This window comes from Calidris pugnax, unplaced genomic scaffold (assembly GCF_001431845.1).
Source record: "Calidris pugnax isolate Ruff unplaced genomic scaffold, ASM143184v1 scaffold205, whole genome shotgun sequence".
Lineage (NCBI taxonomy): Eukaryota > Metazoa > Chordata > Aves > Charadriiformes > Scolopacidae > Calidris > Calidris pugnax.
In genome coordinates, this window is record NW_015090943.1 from 386,559 (window position 1) to 393,892 (window position 7,334).

Sequence of the window (7,334 nt, forward strand, 5' to 3'; positions counted from 1 at the left end):
CCTGCCGCCGAGCTCACCGCCCGCCGCGGCTGGGCCCGGGCCTTCAGGGCTGGAGGCGGCGGGGCCGCCGCGTCTCCCGGGTGACGGCTGGCCCCGGCGCCGCCATCTTCCTTCCCCGCCGCCGCCGCCACCGCTCCGGCCGCGGCGGAGAGCGCACTGCGCAGGCGCCGGACCGGCCCCGCGTCACATGACCGGGGAAGGCGGTGGGAGGAAGGTCACGTGGCGGCGGGCGCCATGATGGGAAGGTCAACTCTGCCATCCGTCCCTATTAGCCCACAAGCCTTTTTGTGGCCGGGGAAAAGCCGCCATGTTTGGAAGGTCAGTCCAGGGACACGCGTACCGCCCCGCCGCCATGTTGGAAGAGGCGGGAGAGCGAGGCCGCCATGTTGGGGAGGTCGGCTGTGAGGAGAAGGTGGCAGGGCGGCTCCCCTCACCTCCCCGGCCGCTTCGCAGGCCCCAGCCGCCGCCTTTCTCACGTCTCACTCTTTCCCGGGCTCACCGCCTCAGCCACCCTCCGGGGAGGCACGGCTGGGGCCTGGGGACCCTCCCTCTGCATAGAGCCAAGGCTTCCCTTGCTGCCCACCATGGCCCCGCCATGTCGCTGCATCTCCCTCAGGGCTTGGCCACCTCCTGAGGCAGGCGATGAGGCGGGAATGGCTCAGCAGGGAGAGAAGAGGGGATCCCACCCCATCCCTGAAGGATGGCGGGTGCCCATTTCGCCACGGAGTTGAGGAAAATAGGGAGCCCTCGGTGCTACTGGAGCCTTTCCCGTGGCGGTATGTACGTCTGGGCACACCAGGTCTGCGTTTTGACGTGCTGCTGAGTTGTGGGGTGACATTCCTTTGGGGAAGGGGCAGAGGAAGACGCCACCATCCTCTCTGTCTTCTATGGACCCACATCAAGTTGTGCCAGGGGAGGTTCAGGTTGGATATTAGGTAAAAAATTTACGGTAAAAGGGTTATCAAGCATTGGAATGGGCTGCCCAGGGAGGTGGTTGAGGCACCGTCCCTGGAGGTGTTCGAAAGACAGGTTGGGGGACATGGTTTAGTGATTATTTTTTTTTGTCAGAGTTAGGTTGATGGTTGGACTCGATGATCTTGAAGGTCCCTTCCAACCTGGGCAATTCTATAATTCTATCTACCACAGAGGTTGCTGCTCAGCATCCCAGGTGCGTGCCCTGCTGAATCCGATGCCCCAGATGCCTTGTGGAGGGCTGGGAGTGCCTGAAAGGAGACGTGGAATTTGCCTCACAGGCCCGTAAGTAACTCAGCATCTGTGTGTACGACCATTATGATCACATTCCCCAAAGATCTGCCATGTTTCCAGGTGGTTTTGAGGGACGCTCAGTCTCAACAGGAGCACCGTGGCCGGGAAATGGGATTTCTTACAGCATGGATGGAGGGAAACGTCCAAGAATAACGCCGCTAGGATGCTGGAGATGCTGCGGATCGAGCCAACAATGCTGGGCACTGCCTGCTGGAAAGCACAGTTCCTGTTTCCTTCTGGAAAAAAAAACCCCGGAGTGTGAGTTGGAACAGCCCGAGGCGGCTGCTCCCTTTCCTCCTGCTCCTGGGGAGGGGACGCTTGATCTCACACCCCTCCAGGGTACCAAAAAAGTGGAAATCCGAGGATATAATTTCTCCCCGAGCGCTGTACACCGCACTAACAGCTCCACTTTCCATAGAGAGCCCCCCAAAACCTGCTGTGAGGGTGCCCGGCGGGTCCCTGCCCAGGTTTTGGGGTTGGCAGAGAAGGATGAGGCTGCAGAGGGAGCAAAGCAGAGCAAACCCCAGCGTTTAGGTCAGGATTTCTCTGAGCTGGAGTAATTAGTGTTATTTTTAAGAAGCCGGTCGCCATCTGGTGGCAAGCTGCAGCTTCCCGGGCGGCGTTTGGGGGGAAAGTTTAAGGATTTAAGGGCACTTTCTCTTGTCTCTCTGTGCAAACGTTGATTTTTTTAGGACGCTGGAAGCAGTGTTTTAATTTTGCAGTGAGTGAAATTAAACGCAGCCCTCACCCCGGATACCTTTGTATCGCTCAAAACCCAGAGTAACACGTTGCTGTGATGAATATCCCAGCTACGAATGAGATAAACCTAATAAATTCATTTTATTTTGGGGGAAAATCTAGCTGGTTTTAAAGGTCGGAGCTGAAGCGGGCCTGGCTGCCCCTCAGGAGATTTCAAGATGAAAAGGGAGATAAATCGAGGTGACGGAAGGACACATGGGCACCTCACAGCCTTCAGGAGGGTCGGTTTGGATCGTGGAGAAGATTTGCCAAAAATGGGGTGGGTGCTTTGGTGAAGAAATCCAAAATTAAGGAAAAACAACGCCCACCCCCCCACAAACCCACCCAAGCTGTTTGAGGAGGGATCCCTCCGTGCCCTGCCGTGGCTTGGGCGAATCCCGAGGGAGGTCGTGAGTGTGCAAGGAGGAGGAGTGTGCAAGGAGGAGTGTGTGCGAGGAGGAGGAGGAGTGTGCAAGGAGGAGCGTGTGTGACGAGGAGGAGTGTGCAAGGAGGGGCGTGCGAGGGGCACACCCCCCCTTTACCTTGTGGTCGGTCCTCCCGCCCGCTAGGGGGCGCTCTGCTCGGCGCCGCCCGCACGTGGCGGCCCGCAGCGGCGCAGCGCGCATGCGCGCCGGGGGCTCCGCACGCCGGGGGGGGCGGTGGGCGGCGCGCGAGACAGCCCGCAGACACCCCACGCTCACCGTTGCAGACCAGCTGGAGGTTCTCCTGGTGCCGATCCCTCAGCTTCCGCCCGGCGAGCCCTAGGAGCACACAGCCTGTCACAGACCCTGCTGGCCTGACGGCCACAGCAGCCCGGCTGCCCCCACCGGCCCCAGGGGCCTGGCCACGCGCCCTCCTCCCCTTGGGCCCGCCTCAGCCCAGGCTGCTTCCCTGAGGGCGAAGGGAGGGACGCCCGGCGGGGTTGTGGCTCACCAATGAACCTGACGGCCGCCTCGCGCAAGGGCTGCTGTGGGCTCCGCAGGTAGGGCAGGCTCCACTGCAGGTACTTCTCCACCCTGCTGCTGCCCTCCGCCAGCTGGAGAGAGCACGAGGGCACAGGGTTGGCCCAGAGCCTCCCCCTGCGCCCAGGGCCTCCGGGGGGGGGTGGGGGGGCTTCACCTCACGGGGTGTAGTGGGGGAGCTGGGGGTTCACATCAAAAGCCCTTTTTGCCCCCTGGCTCGAGAGAAACGTGCTTCTTCAGTGGGACAAAACGTGGGGAGCCTTAGCGTGGCCTAGTGCGGCTTCCAGTATTGTAGCCCGAGTTCTCGCCTGCTTTTTTTAATAGCCAGCTCGAGAGCTGAAGTTTTCATCACGTCTCTCATGCTGTGAGACTCCGGAGCACTTCTGCGTGTTGCGATTGCAAAATAAAAATCATTATTTTAGCAGGAGTGTGGGCGGGTGATCTGCGGGGTATTCACAACAGCACGACTAGGGAAAGGAAACCGTCTCTTGCCGGTCGAACTCCCGTTTTAATAAGATCAGCGGGCTCGTTTTAACGATTAGAGGGCAGAACAATGACTCGGTGAGAAGACCGAATTTGATTCTGCTCGGGAGATTGGGTTACGCCTGGCCAGAAAGAGGGGAGCAAAATAGACCCTGTAACTCAATGCCCTCGCCCAGCGGCCTGGGAGATGCCAGCATCAGGCTGGCAGCGTCAGCCAAGCGCTCGCCCTCTCCTCTGGCCAATGCCCTGGGCCTGACTGCAGTCATAGGAAGCCTCGCGCCGGGTGGCGGAGTTAATTCCGGCGCTCGTCAAATCGTTCCATGAAGGGACATGGCTTGTGTCTGGGGGAGCTGGTGATAGCTGTGGCCTTGAGTAATGGTTTAAAATTGTAGGGCTGCTCAAATCCCAGCCCTCGGTTGGCTTTCCTCTTCGTCCTTTCAGCTCGTGCCTTTTAAGTATTCTTGTAAAGACCTTAGAAGGAAAAAAAAAATATCTCTGTCACCTGTCCTTTCTCACATCCTTTTCCAGTCCAAACTGCTGAGAATTTGTATTCATAAACTCGGTGGTGCCGCGGAACAGAGACATTTCTTGAGGAGCCACCGCCACGCTCGCAGCTGCTTTTGCAGTTGTCGGGGCTCCAGGTGGCTGCAAAAGCAGTGGGAGCGATGAGAAAAGTGAGCTGTCTGCGGCAGGAATCCTTCTTACGTAAGAAAAGAGACGGGAGCTGCCTTCTGGCATCCGTCGTGGTCTAAGAAAGGTCATTTTCCAACCCTGCCTGGCAGGAAGGAGACCCTCTGCTGCTGCTGGTGGCAGCAGGAAGCGAAAAGCAAAGCGGGATGGAGCGGAGGAGAACCCAACCTCGTTTTTGGTGGACCCAGTTGGATGCTGTGCAGTCAGGGACCGCATCCTCTCTGCGCTGATAAAGAAATCAAAGTTACCGGACGTGGGCAGGTTGAGAAGAGAGGAAGAGAGGGCAGGAAGAGGCTCTGCTGTGGAGCAGGCAGCGTGAGCGACTCGCCACTCAGCAGCTGAAAGAGATTTCAGGTGCTCGTGCTGCTCTCTGAGCCTGAAACCCTGCTGCACTCATCAGGCAGGGGAGCCTGGGAAGGAGATGGGCCTTCTCTTGAAGGTGTGAGGGGAAAAATGATGTTCAGCAAAGGCCTGTGATTATTTTTTTGTCCCAAGAAATTACCTTTAGTTTCTTTTTCCACTTTTACTTGGGGTGAGTCTGAGGTGGCACGAGATGGATCTCAACGTAAAGGTGTGATACCTTGTAGTCGGGGTCAGTACTCAAGAGGAAAGTGCAATAAAACATAAGAGACACCAAGGAGCAGCTTAAAATACATACTTTTGCTGTAATACTTACTACAGTTGAAAAACAGAGTTGTTACTTTTTTAGGCCCTATAGATTTCTCTGGGGGAATGGTAGAGTTGTAGCAAGAGATCCATGGTGGGTTTGTGATATGCCTTGCCTGCTTCTCGGCGTGGCAGTTTTTTAGTATTCTACCCAGAGAATGCTCTTTAGGACAGAAAGTACCTCAAATTTCCAATGCTGGTCCTTTGTTGCGTGTCTAAGTTTTGGTGCTAAGCTGGAAACATCCAGGAGGTCCAACACGAGGCAGTTCTGGGCTGACCAGAGATGCTGCAGCCTCCTGTTACAATATCACTTCATTTATCTCTTGCAGATTTACCTTCCAAATTAGGCAACGCTAAAATCTCATTAGGTTGAGGGAAAACCCCCAAGAAGCCTGACTCAGACCTTCTGCTTTGGTTTGGTCACTCGAGTAGCTGTAAAGCGGATCCTCAAGGGGGTTTTTTTGGTGGTTTGGTTTTTTTTTATGGTCTTTAACGTTGCTTCTGTCTGTCTTTTAGTCTTCTGTGTCATCAGAATTACCCAGGAGAAGGAACAGCTCCCTGGGTATGTGCCACCTCCCTGCGAGTGACCGTACCCCAAGCAGATCCCCTCTGCCCCAGCAGCTTCACCCACCCCAGGCATCCCGCAGGCACAGCAGCAGGACTCCGTGGGGCCTCTAGGTCTCTCTTAGCTAATTGCTATCTAATTAGATCTTCGAACTGGCTGTGAAATGGGGGAGGTTTGACTTGTCCGTGAGTTCCAGATGGAAAAGCAGCGTGTGAATAAGGAATGAGTTGTCTAAGTTAGGAGGAAGGATCAAAGCGCCGGGCTTCAAAGGGCTAATGTGACTTAATGCACAGCTCCTTTTTCTTTTGTGTGGCCTGGCAGGCTTTAGGGAAGAGGGAAATCACAAATGAGAGGGCTATTTGTGACACCCGAGTCTATTTACCTGGTAGAAATAATAATTAAACCTCAGGTGGGAAGCTGGGCTCCAAATCTGGAGCGGAAGCCCCGTGTCCAGGGGTCACAGGTAACCCTCAGCCCTGAATGGAGACTCTGCAGCTGGACTGATGGCTTATTCCTTTGTTAACTAGAATTTGAGTGTCTTCTTAATTAGTAACTTACCCTGTCCCTTGGTTAGACTGTGCCTCGCTTCACCGACAGCCAGTGGAAAGGGAAACCCCCCCTGATCATCTGATTATCGACTGCTTGGGGATGATGTGAGCGGCCTCAATGTGACTGAACTTTGTCACTCGTGTGTGGGGGACAGTGATTGTCACCTGCTCGGGGGGGACCGATCACCTGAGGCTTGCCAAAAAAAGCCCCCTCACTTTTATCATCTTTTAATTGGTTGCGGGTGGCAGAGAGGGCTGCCCACCTTGGATTTCACCCTCGGGGGGGGACCGTTCACCCCAGGCTTGCCAAAAAAAAAGCCCCCTCGCTTTTATCATCTTTTAATTGGTTGCGGGCGACAGAGAGGGCTGCCCACCTTGGATTTCACCCTCCAGCAAAGGCACTGGTGTTCACTGGTGGTGTTCAAGGTTTTGGCCGGTATCGCTTTGAGTTGCTAAATGTGATCAAAGTACAGAGGAGTAAAAAAAGGGGGAAAATTTCAGAGTGTGACGCTGTGGCCTCCAGACTGACGTGATCAGAGGAGAAATGAAGGGGGTTTTTGGGCTGCGTGAGCTGCACCCTGGAGGACACCTGTGAGGACAGCGGCTGCTTTTGATGTCAGGGCTGCCAGGATGGCTTTTGATTTTTGTAAAACGTTTCCTAAATATTTGCTTTAGGTATTTGTCATTGGTCAAAAAAAACCCAAACCCAAACCCTCTTGAAACTGGGAATTGAAAGTTTCTGTTTTCGCTGCTCAGTGTTTCCAAGGCAAAGACAGTTTGTTTGGTAAGAAAAGTGATGGTTGTAGGTCGGGAATGGACAGGTACATTTCCGCTGCTCAGTGTTTCCAAGGCAGAGGCAGTTTTTTTAGTAAGAAAAGTGATGTTTGTAGGTCGGGAATGGACAGGTACCTTAATACCATGAAATGAGCATTAATTTGGGGATGTTGCTGCGAATCCTGCCTGGCCCTGGAGTCACTGGGGAGCGGGCTCTGTTCAGTACCAGCTCTTGTAGACCTTGATGAGTGTGTGGATGTGCTCCTGACCCCGCGCAGGGATGTGGGTGCAGAGGGTGATCCTCTGGATTAAGAGATGTTCCGATAGGTCACTCAGGAGCGGGCTCTGTTTGGTACCAGCTCTCGCAGACCTTGATGAGTGTGTGGATGTGCTCCTGACCCCGCGCAGGGATGTGGGTGCAGAGGGTGATCCTCTGGATTAAGAGATGTTCCGATACCTTCATAAAATAGCACTTAGAGGGCTTTTTGCTAGGTTTTAGCCTCTTTTTTTTTCTTCTAGATTGATAAGGGCTGCAAATATATTCCCGATCTGGATCTCTGAGGAGCGTCTGTGCCACCTGCCTGCCGCAGGAGGTGCGAAGGGTGGGGAGGGAGAAGAAGCTGCACCCCCCCCCCCCCCCCC

General features: G+C 55.0%; 1 protein-coding gene across 1 annotated transcript in view; it reads right to left on the reverse strand.

Moving 5' to 3' along the window:
* FBXO42 (F-box protein 42) overlaps nt 1-137 on the reverse strand; it is a 75,008-nt gene extending 74,871 nt beyond the window's left edge. The window contains exon 1 of the mRNA XM_014951889.1: nt 4-137. The gene's annotated coding sequence lies outside the window, so the exon portion shown is untranslated. The remainder of the gene's footprint in view (nt 1-3) is intronic.
* Between the last annotated feature and the right edge of the window lie 7,197 nt (nt 138-7,334).